We start from the raw sequence: 23528 nt of genomic DNA, 5'->3' as shown, positions 1-23528 counted from the left end.
AAAAATCGTCGAAACTCTCGATTCTCGGAATGGACAAACCGTCTATGTATATAATTAAATTCATGCGGAACGCTCGGTGCGTAAATCCGACTCGTATTTATTCAGGTTTTTACCTTGTTGATCGATGTTGTATTCTTAATTTTTTCTTGATGTGTCATAATCTTGTGGGCATCGTTGTTGGCGAGTCTGAACACATCATTAAATGTCAATCTTCGTTTTATAATGCCCGGTGACAGGTTTGTTAATCTGTCTGTTGCTTTGATTTCAGTCTGTATCCATCCTCCGTTATTCCTGGGCCAAGAATTTTCCTCATAATCCTTCGTTCTTCATTTACAATGTATTTCAGATCACATTTTCTTCTGAAAATTAATGTTTGCTTCACTGCAGAATTTCAGGATTTATCAGCGCTTTGTGATATCTAATCCTTTTGTGTGTGGACAAGACCTTTTTGTTGTAGATCTCATGCGTTCTCCCGCACGTTCTTTTAAGTTCGTGTAATCGAACTCACTGTGTTTCGTTTTCTAGCTCCATTGGTTCTACGGCCTGCCAAGATACTTGAACTGTCTGATTCTTTTGAATTGTTGTACTCTGAGTTCAATCTCTGGATAAATATGCTGCAAATGAACGCAGTATTTCCAAATGAGAGCTCTATGTCATCTTTTTCAGTGCCTTTCTTGAGGACTTCGGTTTCATTGCTGTGACTGCACCGTCCGCTAGTATCACTAAATTGTCCGCGAATGCTAAGAAAGTGATCTTAATTTCACATATGGTTCATGCAAGTTACGTAGGCTTCCAAAGATCTTAATTAATTTTCTATTCTTTTCTGATTTCATTTGGGGTAAGACTGAGGAGGAGTGCGGCCAGACCATCTCTCTGGCGAACTGCAAAGGGCTCTGATATTCCCCCCACCCCCCCCAAAAAAAAAGAAAATTCTTTGCTTGATGAAGCCTACAGTCTTTGACTGTAGTCCCTGCCCTTGTAAGAGATCAAAAAGTATGTTGGCTGGCTTTCGTCGCACAGACTATGTGCGATATGCGATGACACTTAATTGTTTGCTACTGACAGCATATATCAGATATTTTTTGTGATGTCAGTCTATTTTATTGACTTTCTAACAAAGGACACTACTGTCTTATTTTCATTTTGACGTTACCTTACCAATGTTTAGAGCCTGTTTCACTTCTGGAAATGACAGTTTAAATGACCGAAATCGTTAAAGCTAATCAAATAAATCTTTCCTTGTGGAGCTGGCATCTGACTTTTATTTTTGTTGGAATGTCAAAAAATACTCTATGTTAACCATGTTATACACTATTTTGAGGTCTAATGTTTATATTTTTGGGATGTTTCGGATTGCCTTTATTATTATTGTTATTATTATTATTAGTGGACTCTCCCAATAAACGCTAGACGTTAAGCAAACAACCCAGTCAACATTTCTTTAGGTTCTTCTTGATGTTGCTCTAGGCTTCCATTCCTGGCGAGACGGATTGTTAACGTTCTTCCGACCACTGCGGTCTGTAGTGTTTCAGTTTTGGTTGCTCTGAAGTAACTTCCAATTTGTCTACTATGTGTCTGAAGAAGTCTCTTTCTAAACTGTCGGTTGGTCTCATGTTTGCGTTTTTTAGGTTACTTCGAATTTCTTTCAGCCAAAGTGTTGAGTTCTTAAGTGATCCTGCATAGTCTATTATGCTTTTTGTTAATTAATTTTCTGTTAGTCTGTTGGGATGACCAAAAAATTTTATTCGCCTTCTTTTAGTGTCAGTTTTGATGGTTTTGTTGTTTTGATTGATTGTAGGCTGTAACCGCCTTGAGTATGTCTTACTCCTAAAATTTTGCTAATGATCTTCCTCTTTTTTTTTTTTTTTGATTCCTTCATGTTTGTGTTTTCTGTTAAGTGTCATTGTTTACCTTGTTAAGGTGACTGGTGGTTCTGTAACTGTGTGGCAGTGCCGAATTTTTGTCTGTCTTGACACATACTTGTCGTTGCAGAGATTTTAGACTAATCTTAATGCTCTCTTGACTTTTTGGAGGCGATTTTACTGTGACACTTTTTTGAAGGTCTATCGGCTCGATGAATTCTGCGTGCGATTTAAATTAAGCGACTCTTTTGATTTTACCGTATTTTGTTTTCAGGCTTGAAATATGTAACCCCACTTTTTCTGCCCATTCTTCATCTCGAGCTATTTGACGGCAGTCACTTCGTCCTCTTTAAGTATCGACAAGTCATCCGCAAACGCGTTGTGTTGTATGCAGAGGTTGTTTTTGGGACAGCCCAGCAGGACTGGCTTCCAAAACCCACGTCTCTTTAGTTTTTTCACCCATTCTCCAATAACCCTGCCTAGTACGATGTTGGAAATGATAGGAGTGAGTCGATCTCCTTGTCTCACACTTGTTCGAATGTCGAAGGGTCCTGGGATTTCTTCCATAAATTTTACTGTAGATTTTGTGACTGTTAGAATTTGTTTGATGAGTTCTCTTGTTTTGGGATACACTCCCTTTTCTTCTGAAATTTGGAATTGCCTTTTTCCAATCTACAGTGCTATTATTATTATTATTCAATATAATATTTCAACTTCTAAACTTTTAATCCGAAAGAAAAGGAGAGCAGGTTGCACTTTAATAAAAAATTACGATCCGGGATTACTCTCAACGAAAATTGCTGTGGCTATTACTATGAGTAAATGGAGTATTCTTTCTTATGCACATATAGAAAACACACCGTAACACACGGCGCCGTGCCACAAGGCGTAGAAAAAGTGCACGATGTGTCGACTTCGCGAGCTTTCCATGCATCGCAGCGTCTGGAGGGCAGCTCCATCTGAACAGCTTCTCAAGAGATTCCAGCGTGCACACGGCCGAGGCGGAATAAATTTCCCTCTGTCCTCGAGCGGGACAGAATACGTCGGCTGGCCCTTTATTAATTTTTCTTTTGTCGAGTTTATAGTGTTATTCTTGAGGGAGAAGTCAGGGACGGCTAGAATTTCGAATTTGAGAACGCAGTGGAGGAAGATGTCTTACATCTTTCCCTTTACTCTCCGCCCACGTTTCTCCACATTTCTTTTCTGCCGCTCCTCCACCCCAGTAGACTACTGTAAACTGATTGCTACTGCTGCAGTCAATTTAGCTCTGCTGCTGGAGACGCTTCATTATCTCGTACTCATCTGATGAAGGCGGACGAATTCCCTGGCTAACGCGGTCTCTGGAGCCGTCTGCTGCCCCTTGTTCAAACAATACCAGCTGGTTGCATAATTGATGAATTTCTCTTTTGTTACGTATCGTAAAGCTCAAAAATCAAGATAAAGATTCAGTCGACTACGTGAAAAAGGTGTAACAAAGTGATGGTAAGAATTTGGATTTCTAAGCGAGTATAAAGCAACATTTCTGCAGACGATATTTCGAAAGGTGAGCTAATCCTGTTACAAGGGCGAGTCAAATGAAAACCTTAAATATTTTTTAAAATATTGTTTATTGAGCAGAAGTAGTACAAAGCTGTATCACTTTTCAGCATAACCTCCCCCACGCTCAATCCAAGTCCTCGAGCGCCTACAAAGTACATAAATTCATTTAGAAAAAAATTCTTATGGTACTTCCTGGCAGATTAAAACTGTGTGCCCGACCCAGACTCGAACTCGGGACCTTTGCCTTTCGCGGGCAAGTGGTAGAGCACTTGCCCGCGAAAGGCAAAGGTCCCGAGTTCGAGTCTCGGTCGGGCACACAGTTTTAATCTGCCAGGAAGTTTCATATCAGCGCACACTCCGCTGCAGAGTGAAAATCTCATTCTGGAAACATCCCCCAGGCTGTGGCTAAGCCATGTCTCCGCAGTATCCTTTCTTTCAGGAGTGCTAGTTCTGCAAGGTTCGCAGGAGAGCTTCTGTAAAGTTTGGAAGGTAGGAGACGAGATACTGGCAGAAGTGAAGCTGTGAGGACCGGGCGTGAGTCGTGCTTCGGTAGCTCAGTTGGTAGAGCACTTGCCCGCGAAAGGCAAAGGTCCCGAGTTCGAGTCTCGGTCGGGCACACAGTTTTAATCTGCCAGGAAGTTTCATATCAGCGCACACTCCGCTGCAGAGTGAAAATCTCATTCTGAATTCTTATGGTAGTCCGCGCGAACACTCATGCACCGCGCGGCGTACCTCTTCATTAGAACGGAACTTCTTTCCTCCCATTGCGTCTTTGAGTGGTCTAAACATATGGAAATCACTTGGGGCAAGGTCTGGTGAGTATGGTGGATGAGGAAGACACTCAAACTGCAAGTCTGTGATTGTTGCAATTGTTATACAGTTAGTGTGTGGGGCCTTGCATTGTCATGTTGCAAAAGGACACCTGCTGACAGCAATCCACATCGCTTTGATTTGATTGCAGGCCGCAGATGATTTTGTAGGAGATCTGTGTATGATGCACCGGTGTCAGTGGTCCCTCTAGGCATGTTATGCTCCAAAATGACGCCTTTTTCGTCCCAAAAGAGAGTGAGCATAACCTTCCCTGCTGATGGTTCTGTTCGAAACTTCTTTGGATTTGGTGATGAAGAATGTCGCCATTCCTTGCTCGCTCTCTTCGTTTCCGGCTGGTGGAAGTGATCGCAGGTTTCGTCGTCAGTAACGATTCTTGCAAGGAAGCCATCACCTTCTCGTTCAAAGCGCCGAAAAAGTTCTTCACAAGCATCAACGCGTCGTTCTCTCATTTCAGGAGTCAGCTGGCGTGGCACCTATCTTGCAGACACTTTGTGAAACTGGAGCACATCATGCACAATGTGGTGTGCTGACCCATTAATAATCTGTAAACAATCTTCAATGTCATGCAGTGACACTCGGCGGTTTTCCTTCACTGTGGCTTCAACTGCTGCAATGTTCTGTGGAGTCACAACTCGTTGTGCCTGACCTGGACGAGGAGCATCTTCCAGTGAAGTCACATCATTTGCGAACTTCCTACTCCATTCGTAGACTTGCTGCTGTGATAAAGATGCATCACCGTCCTGAATATTCATTCGTCGATGAATTTCAATAGGTTTCACACCTTCACTACCCAAAACCGAATAACAGAACGCCGTTCTTCCCTGGTGCAAGTCGCAACTGGTGCGGCCATCTTTGTACTGATACTGCGACAGTATGTGTGCATCTGCACTATTCTGCCACCTACAGGCCATTCTGCACGCTGTTTGTAGCACGCTTACCAATTTGCAGGATAACGGCGCGAAATTTCGATTTGTTATTACAAATTTATGGTTTTCATTTGACTCACCCTCGTATATACGCGTTGGTCACTTCCAGGGCGCCAGAAGTACTGTCAGATACGATACGGTACGGTATGTTATTGCAGTGCCTTACTGTTCCTTCGGACAAGCATGGATGTCCGATGGAACAGGCACAGGCTATTACAGCCGTTCTGAAATACATGTAACCATACTGTTCTTGTCGCCCCCATGGTTCAAATGGCTCTGAGCACTATGCGACTTAACTTTTGAGGTCATCAGTAGCCTAGAACTTAGAACTAATTAAACCTAACTAGCATAAGGACATCACACACATCCATGCCCGAGGCAGGATTCGAACCTGCGACCGTAGCGGTCGCTCGGTTCCAGACTGTAGCGCCTAGAACCGCACGGTCACTCCGGCCGGCTGTCGTGCCCATGTTTGTAACCATGTTCGGCTCCACGGTGCGCTGCAACAACACAGCCTGTGAGACGGCAATGTCTCTTCTTCAACGTTGCCAAATAATACCACAGCTCTAACTCTGAGGACATTTTGGTAGTAAGAAAAATTCCAAGACCAACGCAGTGGCGGATGCCTTCGTCATGACTTTCACTCCCATCGGCCAACCAGTGGCCCCACATAACATACGGTTGGTTGATTAGCGACTCCCTAGGCTTCCGGCTATACAACGCTATCGATCGCCACACTCCTGAAGGAGATTGAAGGCGACTTCGTCGCTATGAGACAATAAACGCTCCAGTACATGACTGGCTAAGCACCAGTACCTAAAATAGCAATACTGGATGCGGTCTCTTACTTCACAGCTCCCACCTTTGATATTCTCCGCACTGGTCGTTCCTGAGACATGGATAAATGGAGATATAGCGATCACATCAAAACACTGCTGCTTCCAAACAGTTACCCTACTGTCAGCAATCTCGAAATTGAAATAGGTCAAATGAATTCGAAATTGCGAATAATGACAACCATCTGCTGTAGAATGGAATGACGACAACTAAAATTTGTGCCGGATCGGGACTCGAATCCGAGTTTCCCGCCTACCGCGAGCGGTCGCCTCACCATTTTTTTTTATTTTTTATTTTATTTTGCGTGTCATCCTTGCGCAGGAGCCATGCTAATCTTCTCTGTATCTTTCCAATGTTAGTACATGTACCGCCGAAGCGAGTACTACCATTTGGTTACCCATGCACGAGTCAGGGCCAGACCCAAACTTGCGTATGTCAACAACTATGCCTCTACGAACTGGACTCGTAGATCCATTATGTATATTCCTTTTCGAGTCAGAGGTTCTATTTGAAAGTCGCTTTCCCGGTATCGGCAGAGTAATACGATATTACAGTGCCTGTGTTATTCTGATTACGATGCAAAGTTCCTCCCCGAGGATGAGTTCGAATTTTGGGGCGGGCATTCATGTCATCAACACATACACGTGAAGGAGGCGATAGACACAATGGATCGCCAGGAATTCTGTGGAGTCGTCTTCCTGGATGTCTCCCATCCTTTCATCAGCTTGTGGGAAGGCTACTTATCCTTCAAATAATTAAATAGGGGGTACCTATGCTGTAAGTCCATCTCACTGAAAAATACCTTCAAATGGTTCAAATGGCTCTGAGCACTATGGGACTTAACATCTTACGTCATCAGTCCCCTAAAAGTTAGAACTACTTAAACCTAACTAACCTAAGGACATCACACACATCCATGACCGAGGCATAATTAGAACCTGCGACCGTAGCGGTCGCGGGGTTCCGGACTGAAGCGCCTAGATATGCTTGGCCACAGCGGCCGGCGGAAAATTCCTTCAACGAAGAACATTCCAAAGCATCCTTACAGTGTGAAAGCGGAACATGAGTGTTGGTGTGCTGTGAGGGACTGTGCTGGGATCAATTCTCTCATTCTTCAGCGTTGATGAGCAAAACGCTAAATTGCAGACCAGATGAAGTTCATTCTGCATGTAGACGACAAGGTGGTCTTTGGTTGGAGCATGAACCACTTCCACGTTAGCCGACGACTCCAAGGCGCAGTTGATTGCTTAACCACATATGTCGTGAAGTGTATGGCTAAATATAAAAAATGTCACAGGTATATTAGGATTCAACATTCTTTAGACAAAACGTTGTTACGGAGATATCCCAGATTGCAAAGCAGAATAAGTCTATCCATATTAGTCAGCCAAAGGACCACAGACCACTCACATTCATGGTTGCCTGATGTGGACGCACGGTTGTTGTGGCTCCTGCATATCCATTAACTGTGGACAAAGGCTCCCGATCGTCTGAAGCACATCCACAAACTGCCAAACCAGTTTTTCAAATGATTTTATTGTTCCATTGGCAGTTTCCGGCCTGGACCGGTCGTGGTACGGTGGCGTTGATTTCTTGACAACTTTCACATTTCTGTCTTCATCGAAAGCTCTGTTTTACGTAATATAAGAGAGAAGTTTGTTGTCTCTTTCGATCTATGCTAATTCATGAGCTGAACTGAGCTAGACTGGCTCATGGATCAGCATGGATCTTGAAATGTGTAATGGTAGTGACACACATTAATCACAACAGTAATCCGTTGTAGTTGCTACATATTTCATTACAATCAAAAGCATTGTAAAATCACAATCACAATAATACAGGAGACTGCCTTACAAGGCCAGATCACTTGGACAAATAACAAATAAATTTCCTTAACCGGAACAAGACCCATAAAACTTGAAATTTGAAGATGACTAGGTAACTATACTCAGGTACTTAAATAGTACAAATGTCTATACAATTCCCATCAGAACTCTCATTACTTCCAATCAGCTGAGGAACAGATTAAGGGTAAGAATACAGATCTTTTAAGGTTTGGCTAGCCATCTTTTCTAAACAAAATTATATACAAATGACTAAAACAATTAAGGAGGTGCTTTAATTTTGACCAAACCAATCTTTAAATTTACTTACTCAGTTGATTAATCAATAATATTCTTAGAATGATTACAACTAGAACATGACCATATGACAATACCCCTAAAATGAGGTTGCTTCAATATTGCGTGTGAATTAGCGATAGGCGCTAGCAGACCAAGGATTCAAATCAATGCGAGAGATCCACGAGACAGGAAATGACATAGAAATGTACTCAGCCTTGCACTGAAATTGAACTTCAGATGGTATAATTCTCCACCGGAAAGATGAAAAGACGCAACAGTGACAACATAACCCAAGATGCAAAGGAGAGAATGGGGCCTTAATATCTCCCTGCCCTCGTGGTGCTCTGCTCCCAGTATGCTCGCGTCGACCGCTGTCAATTATCTGTAACACAACACACATCAACGGCAGACAATATTCTGAGACATAAACTACACAATCTTATCTAGAGAACGGGTGATCAATGCAACTGAATAGAAACAAATTAGTCTCCGTGAGTTACTTGGCCAGTGCCAGCCCTTAAACGTTGATTAATAAGTTCGCTAAAAATCATGCTCTGAAGTTAAGATGACAAGAATTGTCTCGGCGCACATTTACACGCCAAACTACCAAATGGCAGAAAATCCTAAGAAATTTTGGTCTTATGTCAAAGCGGTAGGTGGATCAAAACAAAATGTCCAGACACTCTGTGACCAAAATGGTACTCAAACAGAAGATGGCAGACTAAAGGCCGAAATACTAAATGTATTTTTCCAAAGCTGTTTCACAGAGGAAGACTGCACTGTAGTTCCTTCTCTAGATTGTCGCACAGATGACAAAATGGTAGATATAGAAATAGACGACAGAGGGATAGAGAAACAATTAAAATCGCTCAAAAGTGGAAAGGCCGCTGGACCTGATGGGATACCAGTTCGATTTTACACAGAGTACGCGAAGGAACTTGCCCCCCTTCTTGCAGCGGTGTACCGTAGGTCTCTAGAAGAGCGTAGCGTTCCAAAGGATTGGAAAAGGGCACAAGTCATCCCCGTTTTCAAGAAGGGACGTCGAACAGATGTGCAGAACCATAGACCTATATCTCTAACGTCGATCAGTTGTAGAATTTTGGAACACGTATTATGTTCGAGTATAATGACTTTTCTGAAGACTAGAAATCTACTCTGTAGGAATCAGCATGGATTTCGAAAAAGACGGTAATGTGAATCCCAGCTCGCGCTATTCGTCCACGAGACTCAGAGAGCCATAGACACGGGTTCACAGGTAGATGCCGTGTTTCTTGACTTCCGCAAGGCGTTCTATACAGTTCCCCACAGTCGTTTAATGAACAAAGTAAGAGCATATGGACTATCAGACCAATTGTGTGATTGGATTGAGGAGTTCATAGATAACAGAACGCAGCATGTCATTCTCAATGGAGAGAAGTCTTCCGAAGTAAGAGTGATTTCAGGTGTGCCGCAGGGGAGTGTCATAGGACCGTTGCTATTCACAATATACATAAATGACCTGGTGGATGACATCGGAAGTTCACTGACGCTTTTTGCGGATGATGCTGTGGTGTGTCGAGGGGTTGTAACGATGGAGGATTGTACTGAAATGCAGGAGGATCTGCAGCGAATTGACGCATGGTGCAGGGAATGGCAATTGAATCTCAATGTAGACAAGTGTAACGTGCTGCGAATACATAGAAAGATAGATGCCTTATCATTTAGCTACAAAATAGCAGGTCAGCAACTGGAAGCAGTTAATTCCATAAATTATCTGGGAGTACGCATTAGGAGTGATTTAAAATGGAATGATCATATAAAGTTGATCGTCGGTAAAGCAGATGCCAGACTGAGATTCATTGGAAGAATCCTAAGGAAATGCAATCCGAAAACAAAGGAAGTAGGTTACAGTACGCTTGTTCGCCCACTGCTTGAATACTGCTCAGCAGTGTGGGATCCGTACCATATAGGGTTGATAGAAGAGATAGAGAAGATCCAACGGAGAGCAGCGCGCTTCGTTACAGGATCATTTAGTAATCGTGAAAGCGTTACGGAGATGATAGATAAACTCCAGTGGAAGACTCTGCAGGAGAGACGCTCAGTAGCTCGGTACGGGCTTTTGTTAAAGTTTCGAGAACATACCTTCACCGAAGAGTCAAGCAGTATATTGCTCCCTCCTACGTATATCTCGCGAAGAGACCATGAGGATAAAATCAGAGAGATTAGAGCCCACACAGAAGCATACCGACAATCCTTCTTTCCACGTACAATACGAGACTAGAATATAAGGGAGAACCGATAGAGGTACTCAGGGTACCCTCCACCACACACCGTCAGGTGGCTTGCGGAGTATGGATGTAGATGTAGATGTAGATGTAGATGAACTACAAGGTAGAATAGAGGACGTATCTCGGCGTGTCTTGAAACGTTAGAGCCGGACTTACTCACTACTAGTTGTTCATCTAGCTACGTCTTTAACCACGCTTCATGTCGGTTGGTTGGGAGTAGCCACACTTCCTCAACTCCGTCAAGATAGTTAGTCACGACATCGAGGTAAGTGATAAACAACTAAAACAATTCCAAAGGATTTTAAGTACACTGGCATATTCAATTAATCCTCAAACGGAGCTGTGGGGTCCTCTTTGATACCAGGCAAACTGTGCACACGTGCCATTTCCTCTGTTGGTCGTTCTATTGTCGGCTGTTCTACATACCTTCTCAGGAGTTGATAGTGAACCTCCTGACGAACTATCAGCATTGTCGAGTTGTTCTCTTTCTCAGAGCGCAGCTGTAAAGTTTGGGTGGTGCCATTATTGACACCACGACACCGTAAGTGTTTCTGTTTGCCCTACGTCAAAAGTTTACTTATCAACGAAATGTCATTTTATTTTTAGGCGTACTAAGTGTTTTCATTTATTTTCAGTGTTACTATGACTTCGAGCTCTCATTCACTTATGTCAGTGCTCGATCCAAGTTTTCCAGACTTTGTGAGAAAAACGCTATAAGAACTAGAAGAAGAAGAGGCTAGTGATGCAAATGATCTCGACGATGAAAATGACCCTTCTTACAACAGTGAACATGAAACTGCTTCAGAACAAAGTTGTGACTCTAGTGAATCAGATAAATTAGAGGGAAATAAACAGAAAGCAATCATCTAGTTTCTATGACAGAAATAGGTATAAGTGGTCCACTCTAGAACCTCAAAGGAATGTGAGAACACCAGCCCACAAGTTGATAATAAAAGTTCCTACGCTGAAAGGCCCTGCAAGCCGATTGGGAGACTCATGCAGTCCATTGGAAGTGTGGGAGTGTTTGTTTACCAGAGATATGTTAGAAGAAATTGTGAGTCATACCAATGTGAAAATTTCTTCATATCGATCAAAATTTTCTGATCAGCAGCGCACAGAACTACGAGACATGAACGTCAATGAACTTAGGGCACTATTTGGATTATTATACTTCAGTGCCATTTTCAAATCTAATCATGAAAATCTGGTATCTATATTTGCAACAGACGGCACTGGAAGAGATATTTTCCGCGCCACACTATCCATGAAGAGAGTGCTGATATTGTTTTACTGCCTAAGATTTGATGACATAACTAGCAGAAATGAGAGGAAGAAAAATGACCCTGCAGCAGCGATTTCTTGGATTTTCGATAGAATGTTCCACAATTCTCAGGCATCTTATAACATATGTTCACATGCATGCGTGAATGATATGTTGGTTGGTTTTCGTCGGAGATGCGCATTTAGGGTTTATATAGTTAGTAAACCAGCGAAATATGGGTTGAAAATAATGATTTTAGCTGATGCTCAAACAAATTACCTTCTGAATGCCTATTTATACACTGGAAAAGACAGCGATGGCGTTGGCTTTACACCAGAAGAAAAGAAATTTTAGAAACCTACTCAATCTGTCCTGAGACTTGCGAAGCCCATTTACGGTACAAACCGCAACATTACAGCTGACAACTACTTTGGCTCTATTGAATTAGTTTCGGAGTTGAAAAAACGAAAGTTGACCTATGTTGGTACACTGAGGAAAAACAAAAAGGAATTCCCACCCGAATTCCAGCCATCTAAGAGGCGTATGGAAGGTTCAACACTTTATGGCTTCACAAATGACAGAACATTGATTTCTTATGTCCCTAAAAAAGGAAAAGCTGTCATTTTGATTTCCAGTATGCATCATTAGAAAAGAACAGATCCAAAAACAGGCAAACCAGAAATAATTTCCTTTTAAAATAGCACAAAAGGTGGCGTACACTCTCTTGACCAGACGTGTGCTACCTACAGCGCAGGCAGACGAACACGCAGATGGCCTCTTGCTGTATTTTATGCAGTTCTGAACATACTCGGAGTTAACTCGTATGTAATACAAACGTCCTGCAAGAAGTATATACCTATTTCCCGGTTTGAATTCATCAAGACACTTGCCAGGCAGCTTACTGAACCCTGTCTCAATGAGAGGCTGATGAATGGCAGACTACCAAAAGAACTAAGGGTAACAATCTCAGGACTTTTGAAGAAACCTCTACCAAAATCACATATATCCACTCTGGACTCAAAGAGGAAATGATGTGCTCTTTGTCCACGTGCCAGTGACAAAAAGACAAACCAGTATTGTTCCTGCCACAGTCGCCCAGTTTGCCAAATCTGTCGTTCGATTGCCTGTGAAGAGTGTGGACAGGAGAATGCGGGTGATTATTGACGATCTGTGAAAAACTCTGTATCAATTCATATTTGATGTTCATTATATCCAGCTAATTTTTCAAACACTATATTTATCTCACAGCAATCTATTACTGTTTCATGTTATTTCTGATATAATAATCTAGTTTGAATTTTTATATTGCATTTCATTTCAATGTTAAGTAGTGTTGCATAAACTTGTTTTCCTTTCGTGATTTTTATAGAGATTTTTTTAGTTTAACTGAAGTTTTGTGTTTAACATAGGCAATTAAGGAATTTATAAATAATTATTTCTAATGAAAGTAAAGTAAATTAATTTTCATGGATAAAATTGAGTGGTACCCTTTTGGACGCCACAACACCATTTATGATACTAAGAAGTCACCACTCCGTTTAAGGTTTAAGCCCTTACGCAACCCACCGAAGCAACTCAGCGACTCCAATTCAATCGGTCTGCGTAGCTTATAGCAGACTCGAAGGAGCTTGTCCTTTCGACCTCTAGGAAAACCAAATCACCATGGGCGGTGGCCCAGCCCTCACGACTCAACACGCCGTAGCCGCTGGACCCGCTCCTTCGTTGTCCGACTCGTCCTCTTTCCGTCCTTCCTACGTACACAGTCCCACGTGACTCTCGCTCATCGCCGATCCCGACACACCTCCTCAGCAGAGCGCACGCGCTGCCGTTAAATCCCCGCCGCCAAAGATGAGCAGAAGACAGATAAGCATCGAAGTCGACTCAAACATCAAAATCACGATCGATGGAAACTGGCACCAGAAACGCACTAGCTCAGATCTCTCTTACAAAATATAAAGAGCTTTTCATGAAGACACAAATTTAAACCTTGCCAAGTAATCAACGCTACCGTACGATGACTGGCTCAGGCCCGAAACTAATAAAGGTGCAATAAAATAATTTCTAAAAAGTTTATGGCTTGTTGCAGTGTTTCCTACAGTGTAAAACAAGTTTCTCTCACTTTTTCAAAAGGTATTAATTTAATCAACGTTCGAAATAAACAAAGTGCTCCAGGTAAGTTTCAAGATTCATGGTGTGCTCCGTCAGAGGAAAAGCTTAGACAACCCTGCTCTAGACCAGGGTTTCCAAACAAAATTTTCTCGAGCACCCCCTCATCGTGCATGATTAGTACCTTGTCATATCACAGTATCAAGTACCTAAAAAAGGCAGATTAAGAGTCTTTTTATACGTTTTCTATTTTTGGTACTTAGAAAACGCCGGCCGGGGTGGCCAAGCGGTTCTAGGCGCTACAGTCTGGAACCGCGCGACCGCTACGGTCGCAGGTTCGAATCCTGCCTCGGGCATGGATGTGTGTGATGACCTTAGGTTAGTTAGGTTTAAGTAGTTCTAAGTTCTAGGGGACTGAAGACTTTAGAAGTTAAGTCCCATAGTGCTCAGAGCCATTTTTTGAACTTAGAAAAACATTGACATATTCATTATTGAAAAAAATATTGAGCTTAAAACTGCTAATGCAGGAAGCGGCCAAAACAAAAAATCTGTTAACATACGAAATATATTTAATATATTTTTGATTCTAATAGCATTTTGCGGACCGCTCTGGCATATCTCGCGGACCCCTGGGGGTCCGCGGACCACCTGTTGGGAACCACTGCTCTAGACAGTTCAGACGGGTACTACTTAGTGTCTTGACTATGAAAATACTGTCTCACGACAGAAGGGCGGCCAACGTATCAAGCTTACGTCGAAGTCGTTGCTCGGAGGCGGTCGAAGCTGACAGTATTCTTTCAACGCAGAAACGAAAGAAAGTCGCAGCCCTCCTCAAATAGTGTTCTTTTGTTCTGTTGAGCAGCTGTCAGTGTTGGGCTGGCTGCCTCGCTCCCCCTGCAGCTGAGCGCCGCAGGTGGCAGCGAGGTGTGAAGCAGCAAGTTCTCGGCCGCAGGTGCTCAGGCAGCCACCCGTACCCACGTGCCGGCGATAACCGCTGACGAATGTTGCGAGTTCGCACGTTTATCACGCCGCGCCTGCACACCGCTGCTCTGACGAATAATTCCCTTTTCCACGAAGGGCGCCCGTCCAGGAGCTGCATGCAATCCGTCTACGAACATTCACACGCATTGAGTCTCTCTGTCTACGGTACGGAGATTTCATTGTAGAAACTAAGGTACGTGTAACAAGTACTGATGTTAATTTCTCCGTGTCCGCTCGAAGCTTACTTCGCAACTGTTGTTCAGTTACTGAAAAACAGCTCCATTTGCTTTTCATTAATTGAAAATACTGACGGGGATAACCACCTATTCTTTGGAATACAGGGCGTTTGGGGAGGAAACGTCAATATTTTACACAGTAATAGTATAAGTAATTCTGAACAAAAAAGCTGTTATATGAATATAGGGCCACTAATGTTTCGTTAGGGAGGTATGGATATTGGGAGGAACTTTAACGCTGCAGGACTGATGTGCACAACGTGAACGTACACGCAATACAACTGTACCGTAACGTGATTTTCTTGAAAATAATGCACGGTTATATACCATGTTTATGCTATGTAACCTACCACGTATTATCGTCACGTGACGTACGTAATACAATCACCCGTTGTTTGCGCAGTTGTGCCGTGTAAGCCGCATTGTGTAGTGTACCGGCGACGGATCGGTTAGCTGTGTAATGTATGGTGTTAACTGTGTTCGTACAAGCGCTGCTAACAATGCCACACGTCTACAGTAATGAGGAATACGTAGTACTACCGTTTCAAGACAAGAATACTACAGGCGCTTTCCGACTCGACGATTTCCTGATCTCAGGGTGTTTACCAAAGTGTTTATCATTCTTCCAAGAAAACATTTTCGTCCGATCGTGTACTTCAACAAATTTTCTAAGAACGGGAAGAAATTATCGCAAGTGCTGAGCGAAATCACAGTAAGAGTGTGGTGTCACCGCCGGACACCACACTTGCTAGGTGGTAGCCTTTAAATCGGCCGCGGTCCGTTAGTATACGTGGGACCCGCGTGTCGCCACTATCAGTGATTGCAGACCGAGCGCCGCCACACGGCAGGTCTAGAAAGACTTCCTAGCACTCGCCCCAGTTGTACAGACGACTTTGCTAGCGGTGGTTCACTGACAAATACGCTCTCATTTGCCGAGACGACAGTTTAGCATAGCCTTCAGCTACGTCATTTGCTACGACCTAGCAAGGCGCCATTACCAGTTTATATTGAGATTGTAATTATGTATCATCAAGAGCGATGTTCTCCAATTATGGATTAAAGTTAAGTATTCAATCAACTACGTTCTTTTCTTCATAGGAAAATTACTTTACCTTGTTCCAGACCTCACGCCAGTCTGCGTGAGTTTAAACGCGTGCATTTCGGCCTCCTCTAGCAACACGGTGTTGGCTCTTCTGCCAACACATAAAAGAGCATACGAAGAATGTTCCTGCCTATGAATGTCCCAGAGACGCATGTATGGGAAAATTACATGCGGAAAACCTGTATCCATTTCACATACTGTGTGTCCAAAATCTCCACGATAGCGACAATGCCCAACGACTTCAATTCTGTCACTGGGTTATTGAGAATAGTCATCTGCTTTGTACATGCTATACACTGACGAAGCCCAGTTTTCACGACATGGAATAAACAACACACGCAATAATCATCGATGGTCACGGGAAAATTCACACGCTTCAGTGAATAGCAATTTCCAAGTTTTGCCATAAATCATAAATGTTTGGTGCGGCATGATCGGTAAACCTTTTGATAGGTCCATTTATTATCAATCAGTGATTGACGGGAGAGAAGTACCTGTATTTTTTGGAAAATTCATTTGTGGAACTATTGGAAGACGTTCCATTTGCCAAGCAAACTGGAATGTACTTTCAACACAACGGTGCCCCTCCACATGTTACCTTACGTGTGAGGGACCATCTAAACCGCACCTACCCTAACCGCTGGACTGGCTGCGGCGGTGCTATTAACTGGCCTCCAACAACACCTGACCTTACCCCTTCAGATTTCTGTTTATGGAGTTAGATAAATTCAGAGATTCATAAAGTGAAGGTAAATACACGAGATGAACTGCTTCGTCGCATCATGGACGCTACTTAATTTGGTTAGAAACCAACCACAGGCAACTGAACAAGCAACACAACATGTTATCTCTAGTGCATTGACGTTCATGGTGGGATATTCGAACCCGCTCTGTGAAATGTACAACATCTGTACAATAAGTGTTAAAAACGTTTGTAAAAGACGTGGTACGTCGTTTTCAACTGAATGCATGTAACATGCATGTTGTAATGCAAGATGTACAAAATGCAATGTAAATAAACATTATGTAAAAATGTGTAACATAACTGTACTTCTCTGTAACATTGTTTTCAAAAAATCACGTTACGGTCCAGTTGTATTGCGTATACGTTCACGTTGTGCACATCAATTTTGCAGAATTAAAATTCCTTTCAATACCAGTACCTACCTAAAGAAGCATTTGCGGATCTATGTTCGTATAATAGTCTTATTCAGAATTACTTATAATATCACTGGGTAAAATATTGACCTTTCCTCCCCAAATACCCTGCATAATAAATTTTTTGTGCCATGTGTAATTTGTACACGATTTTCTCTGTCAAACGCATAGGTTAGTGTGCTAATATTAGCCTTTCGTAATGCCATTGAATTCGCTTGTGGAGTAAGGGAAAAGTTACTGCCTGTGTGTCTCAGTACAAATCCTTATCTCCCTTACCATATTCACAAGATACCAACGAATCAGTATCAATGTTACGTAGTGTATACGGAACACAGTTTCTCCACACGTACCCAGCATGAATTCGCAGTTGCTGTGCAACTTATTTTTTCCAGGCAATCCCACATAGGTTCAAATGGTTCAAATGGCTCTGAGCACTATGGGACTTAACTTCTGAGGTCATCAGTCCCCTAGAACTACTTAAACGTAACTAAGCTAAGGACATCACACACATCCATGCCCGAGGCAGGATTCGAACCTGCGACAGTAGCAGCCGCGCGGTTCCAGACTGTAGCGCCTTGAAGCGCTCGGCCACCTCGGCCGGCAATCCCATATAGGCTCCACAAGCATGTCTATAACATTAACATCTACACTAATACCCTCCAATCCACTGTGATGTGCGCATCATTAGGTACGTCACAATGTATCACGCACTCGAGGTTTTTCACATACCATGCGGGTATGTAATTAAGGAATTGTGACTGCTTACATATCTCTTTATGTCCGCTCTAACTGGTCTAACTTGCCTTCGTGGCAAATCCTAGATCCTGGAACACGTAAAGGACTGCCGTATAACCCAGATTCCTAGCTTAATACTAAGTCCTGAAAATTCGAGCGATGGCTGGTGTATTTCTTTAAGCGCCTGTCGATCCCCGCGGTGCACCATTTCCGCGGCGCTCTTCCGACAGTCAAACCAGCCGGTTATTGAGTGTCTTTGTACACATCCAGAATAGCCGGTTACTCCTATTTGTTGTGGATCCCACAAAATATGTCTCTGTTCTATGGCTCGCAAGACTGCTTTGGAAGCAATATTCTTCGTAGATTTACTGTATTTCTGCAGTTTCTTACCAATCAATCGAAGCCTACGACTTGGTTTACTGTTGATTTTGCCAATGTAATCATTCTATTTCATATTCCCACAAATTCATACATCTCGTTAGTTTTATGATACTACTGTTAGTCATATACGTTTTGTAAAGTGCACAAGTTTACATTTCCCATCATTTAAATAAAGTTGATGATTTCTACAACAGAATGAATTTTTCACTCTGCAGCGGAATGTGCGTTGATATAAACTCCCTCGACGAATAAATATGTATGGCAGATCGAGAATAGAAATGTAGAACTTTGTCTTTCGTGGACAAACGCTCAACCACCTGAGCTACCTGAACACGGCCCACGTCCCCTCCTCACTGCCTAACTTCCGCCATTACCTCATCTCCTAGCTTCCAAACTTCCCATAAATTCATCCTAAAACGCCTGCAAATAGGAACAGTCCAATAATTCACGGCTTAATATCCCGGCACTGTCCAAACTGTGATACGAGGTATTTATGGTATACGAGGTGTGGCTAGAAAAAAACCGGACTAGTGCTGGTGAAACAATAAAACTAATGCAATAAGGCTGAAAGTCTCGTGGCCTGTCACGTGACTCTTGCTCCGCCTACTGCTCGAGTTTCATCTGCCTCCTGCACTCAGTCTGCCCGTGGTGTCTGTTTTAAGTAGTTGACGTTTTGTCTGTGCGTCGGAAAATGTTGAGTGTACAGAAAGAACAGCGTGTTAACATCAAATTTTGTTTCAAACTAGGAAAATCTGCAAGTGAAACGTTTGTAATGTTACAACAAGTGTACGGCGATGATTGTAAACTTGTTCGACACTTTCCTTGTCAACTCCTGTTAACTCAGACACTGCTCTGATTGTTAAACGGCGATCTTGTCGAACAAGTTTACCGATTTTTTCAATGTTTGCATCAGTTTTTGGTGACAATGGTCTGCCAGTGCGAGTGTCATCACTGGTGTCTTCGCGGCCATCTTAAAATCGTTTAAACCACTCAAACACTTGTGTTCGCGATAAACAATCATCGCCGTACACTTGTTGTAACATTACAAACGTTTCACTTGCAGATTTTCCTAGTTTGAAACAAAATTTGATGTTAACACGCTGTTCTTTCTGTACACTCAACATTTTCCGACGCACAGACAAAACGTCAACTACTTAAAACAGACGCCACGGGCATACTGAGTGCAGGAGGCAGATGAAACTCGAGCAGTAGGCGGAGCGAGAGTCACGTGACAGGCCACGCGACTTTCAGCCTTATTGCATTCGTTTTATTGTTTCACCAGTACTAGTCCGGTTTTTTTCTAGCCACACCTCGTACATACACTCGTAACAGTATGATCACTGTCCACTGTGACGTTAGATACAGCCTGGTGGTGTTGCGGGCGCGTAACGCGGTAACAAAAGTATGTAAGCGGAGCAGACACGGACGGGGGATGACCCCAGCGCAGATATGGACTGCAAATGGAGAAATCCATTGAGATAAGCGACTCTGACAAAGAGTAGATTATTGTTATGCAGAGCCCGTGAACGAATGTCTCGGAAACGGCGAACCCGGTCGAATATTCAAGTGCTACAGTAGTGAGCATCTACGGATAGAGGTAGAAGGACAGTGAAACTACCACTAGGCGCTAAGTGGTGGGATGTCCACGAATGTTCACAGAACGTGGGGTTCGGAGGCTTCTGTGCTCTGTAATGAAGGATAGAGGGTCATCTGTAGCATCTCTGCCGAAAGAGAACAATCCTGGTGCACGCACAAGTGTTTCGGAGCACACCTTTCATCGTACATTGTTGAACGTTGAGGTCACCCTTACGTTCTCATACGTTGACCAAACAACATCGTCGCTTACGACTGCGATGGAGACGGGAGCATCGGAATTTGACCATCGATCAATGAGAATGTGTCGGCTCTTAGGGTGAATCACATTTTTACTACGCTAGGTCGATGTTCGCCTCCACAAACGTCGTCACCGGAGTGAACGACGGCTAGAAAGGTGCAGCGCGCCACGGACACCTTATGAACGAAGACAGAAATTTGGCTTCCGTTATATTACACTAATGACTCTACAAAATTATTTTTCTTCTAGAAAATCATCTGATTTTGCACCGATCAGCCAGAGCGTCGTGGCATGGAAGCAACGAGGACTTGGTGGAGGGAGTTGACACCACATCTGAAAATACAAATCACCTAATTCTCGAAAATTCCGGGGAGGGGAGCGATGACTTCTGACGCCACGTTCAGTCACATCCCAGTGTGTTCGATTGGGTTCTAATCTGGCGAACTGGAGGGCCAGCACACCAACTGGAACTTGCTAATGTATTCCTCGAATTACCCTACCACACTCCTGATCTTGTGGCCTGGCACTTTATGTTGCCGTCGGAAAACATAACTGGCATGAACGGGTGTACATGGTGTGCAACCCGTGTACGACATCCCTTGGGCGTTATGGTGTCTTTTACGAGCTGTACTGGACCCATGGATGGCCACATGAATGTTCCCCAGAGCATAATGGAGCCGCCGCCAGATGATCTCCGTCCTGCAATACAGGTGTCAGAGAGCTGTTCCTCGACGGGTTCGCGCCCTTGCATGGCGTGATGAAGAATTTATCGGGATTCATCCTACCGTGCAAAGCTCTGCCATTGCGCCAACGTCCATTGCCACTTGTCAATATCAATGAAACTCTCCAACAGCCTTGTAACAGAGATGTTATTTTATTTTATTTTGAAGGCTACCAGTTATGGCATTTCACTATGACGTCTTCAGCCCCCATATGTATCTCTCCAAATAAACGATAATGTCATATAGTCTCGTAAGACTTTGGATACTGGATGTCGTCAGTTCAGTCGTTTCACTAGTGCTTCATTCGAAACTTGATAGCAACAGTTGCTATCAAGTCTTCGAATGAAGCACTAGTGAAACGTTTCTTAGGAGATGGAAAACTTCTTAGCCAAGATCGCAATAAAACATTGTATTGTGGGTAACCGGTTTCAGTAGCTTATCATCAGATATTCGTACCGGCTATAATAAAAATATTGTGCCGAGGCACACAAAATCTTTCCATTAAATCTCCAGTGTTTTATTGCGAACTTCTCCTAAGAAAGTAAATAAAGATTGCCCTTCATACTCAGTAGGAGTAAACTAATACTACTGAAACGATTGAATTTACGACACCCAGGATTTTATGCACAAAGGTACTTGCAAACAGAATGTCATCAGCATGTTATGCCCTAAATCCTAATATCAGTGTGTAACATGCAGTGTCTTTTAGTTACATACTATTCATATGTACAATCAGTTCTTAGCTATGGTTTTTTTTTTTTTTTTGGAAAACAAATGCACAAAATGTGAACACACTTTCCAACTCCACAAAAGAGCCATAAGAATCGTAACCAAAAATGGTAGTCGAGCTCAATGTAAAGATCTGTTCAAAACACTGGGGATTTTAACTGCTCCATGTGAATACATTTACCAGTCAGTTGTACACATCAAAAATAACAATGGTAATTACTGCAGAAACGGATCTGTGCATGACCATGAACAAGAGCTAGACTAAACTTACATTTGCCAAGAAAAAATAAACATAAAACTCAAAACAGCATTTTCTACCGAGGAACAAAATTGTACAATAAATTACCAAAAGAGATAAAAGAAATTGCAAAAATACACTTATTTAAAAAGGCAGCTAAAAGGTACTTGTTATGCTATACATTTTATACAATGAAGGATTACTTAGATAAAACAGAGGAGGGGTTTGCTAAAAAAGTTATACAAATAAATAATAATAATGACTATAAAACCTCCAACATTCCACATAACACCATCACACTATGTTTTTTTCCTTCTTTTTCTCCTTTTCTAGAAAAACTTAGCCACAAGCTATGCGTTTCACAATACTAACATCTCTTCCTCTTTCTGAGCTCAACATATCACTCATTATAGAGGGATGCTGACTCAGTTTTTCAGGATAGAAAATGGGAAGTTGTGGTACAGAAGATGGTTCATAGATCACCAGTGTGTATGTGTGTTTGTGTGTGTGTAGTGAGTGAAGTGTTATGAAACAATGAGTGTATAGTGTGTGCAGTGACTGATAGTGAGATATGAGTGAACATTGAGGCATTACATTATTTGTAAAAGAAGTGTTGTATACCAGGAGTAAATCTAAGGGTTGTCTCTAATTAGCAGTCTGTAAATGTATGTGTATACGAACTAGCTTATTTTAATTTGGTCTAAATTTGTAAACACATTTACATGTCTTATATATTTGTAAAAAGGGATCTGCAGATGAATAAAGCTACTACTACTACTACTATTACTACTACTACGTGACACTATACGACATTATCGTTTATTTGGAATAATGCATATGGGGTCTCGCAAATCCAAATATCGTCTCACTTTCACGACTGTTGGAGGATTTCCTTGATACTGACAATTACTTAACCAGCCGATGTCCCCTGTCCATAATGGATCAACAGAGAATTCCAGCACCAATGGTCAAGTGCCCATTTTAGTGGTAGTTGCCGTTGTCTTGGAGTTAACATTGGCACTTGCATGGGTCGTCACCTGCGGTGGCCCATCGTTAGGAGTGTTAGGTGCACTGTGTGCATAGACACATATGTACTCTGCCCAGAATTAAAGTCTGGTGTTCGTCCCACCACAGTTCGCATCCTGCCCTGTTTTACCGATCTGCCCAACCTACGACGCCATACATCTGTAATGAAGGGCTGCCACCCAACTGCACGACGTCTGAATCTGGTTCCTCCTCGTTTTCGACGCGTGTTGAAGACACTCACCACAGTAATCGTCGAACACCACCAATCCGTGCAGTTTCCAAAATGCGCGTGCCGAGCCTGCGCTACCCTCGGTCAAACTCAGGTAGGTCGCTCGCTTTCTCCATTCTACACACGGACAGCACGCGCGCTGATACTACATGCACCGTGCGTGTATGTGACTAGCAGCCACTTCTCACCAGATGACGCTGCTATCGCCTAGACGGATTTATATCGATAATAGGTCTGTGGTGATAATGTTCATAATGTTCTGGCTTATAATTGTAGCTCACTGCCTCTCCTGCCTACGTCCCTAAAGTACTCCTACGTGGTAGCGCTCAATTCGGAGGTTAGCCGGTTCGATCCTGATGGTGGACGAAATTTTCACCGCCAAAATTTTGCCAGCAAGTGAAGGAT

At 42.8% G+C, this 23528-nt stretch overlaps 1 non-coding gene across 1 annotated transcript; it reads right to left on the bottom strand.

Moving 5' to 3' along the window:
- Positions 1-6270: 6270 nt before the first annotated feature.
- LOC126205257 (U6 spliceosomal RNA) lies at positions 6271-6378 on the bottom strand. Its single transcript, XR_007540556.1, has one exon. It is a non-coding gene; the product is annotated as a U6 spliceosomal RNA (small nuclear RNA).
- Positions 6379-23528: the final 17150 nt, after the last annotated feature.

The sequence above is a fragment of the Schistocerca nitens genome, chromosome 1 (assembly GCF_023898315.1).
Source record: "Schistocerca nitens isolate TAMUIC-IGC-003100 chromosome 1, iqSchNite1.1, whole genome shotgun sequence".
NCBI classification, from domain to species: Eukaryota; Metazoa; Arthropoda; class Insecta; order Orthoptera; family Acrididae; genus Schistocerca; species Schistocerca nitens.
This window is presented reverse-complemented; position numbering and strand designations above follow the sequence as displayed.